At 31.7% G+C, this 1141-nt stretch overlaps 1 non-coding gene across 1 annotated transcript; it reads right to left on the minus strand.

Moving 5' to 3' along the window:
• Positions 1-308: 308 nt before the first annotated feature.
• On the minus strand, positions 309-410 carry LOC115032362 (U6 spliceosomal RNA). The gene has a single exon (XR_003838042.1). It is a non-coding gene; the product is annotated as a U6 spliceosomal RNA (small nuclear RNA).
• Between the last annotated feature and the right edge of the window lie 731 nt (positions 411-1141).

A 1141-nucleotide genomic window follows, 5' to 3' on the forward strand; every position in this document is an offset into this window, starting at 1 on the left:
CTTGTGTTCCTTAAGTTTGGGTATGTTATGGTTTTCCTTTTCATTAAACTCTTAAAAAGTCTTTAATGTCTTTCTTTTTTTCTTCCTTGACCAATGTATCATTGAGTAGAGTGTTGTTCAGCTTCTACATGAATGTTGGCTTTCTATTATTTATGTTGTTTTTGAAGATCAGCCTTGTTCTGTGGTGATCTGATAGGATGCAAGGATAATTTCAGTATTTTTGTATCTGTTGAGACCTGTTTTGTGGACAATTAGATGGTCAATTTTGGATAAGGCAACATGAGGTGCTGTGAAGAAGGTATATCTTTAAAAATACGGAACACTTCATGAATTTGCATGTAATCCTTCTGCAGGGGCCATGCTAATCTTCTCTGTTCCAATTTTAGTATATGTGTTGCTGAAGTGAACATGAACAAAATTTTCTTAAAGGCAGATGTGTCAGTAAATGAAACAAATGAACAATCAACAAATCAGGAAATATTTTGTTAGTGTTCATTTAGCCTGTGGGGTTTTGTTTTGTTTTGTTTTGTTTTGTAATTTATTGTAGAGTAGACAGTATTCTTTGCTGCTTTTTTGCAATTTTAACGTCTTATAATGACTCTTGCTATGCATTTGTTAAACAAATATATCCATGGATCTTCTATTACAGATATTTGTTCTTTTCTATAAAAAATTGAATATTAAGACTCAAGAATAAAATAGATGAGGAGAGAAAAATATATTTAAAATCACAAAAAATAAACATACTAGAAAAGTAGGACACCGTGAAAAGACCAAAATTTGAACATGGATGAGGGAGAAGGATTCTAATTCAATGGCATAATTCAGATCTTCAATGAAATTATAGAAGAAAATGTCTCCAGAACAAGAAAAGATACCCACACAACTATAAGAAGCACTAAGGCTACCAAATAGGCAACACAAGGAAATTCCTATGGTATATTACACTTAAAGTTCTAATGATATAGAACAAAAAATATATATATTAAAAGTTGTAAGAGAAAAAATGTCATATACAAAGGAAAGCCTATCAAATTTCTCAGTGGAAACTCTGAGAACAAGAAGAGCCTGGAGCAATGCATTCAAAGTTCTGAAAGATCGTGACACTCAGCCTAGACTGACTAGTTCTTTGAAAGAAAAA

This window comes from Mus caroli, unplaced genomic scaffold, assembly GCF_978045245.1.
Source record: "Mus caroli unplaced genomic scaffold, Mus_caroli_1 scaffold_1, whole genome shotgun sequence".
Lineage (NCBI taxonomy): Eukaryota > Metazoa > Chordata > Mammalia > Rodentia > Muridae > Mus > Mus caroli.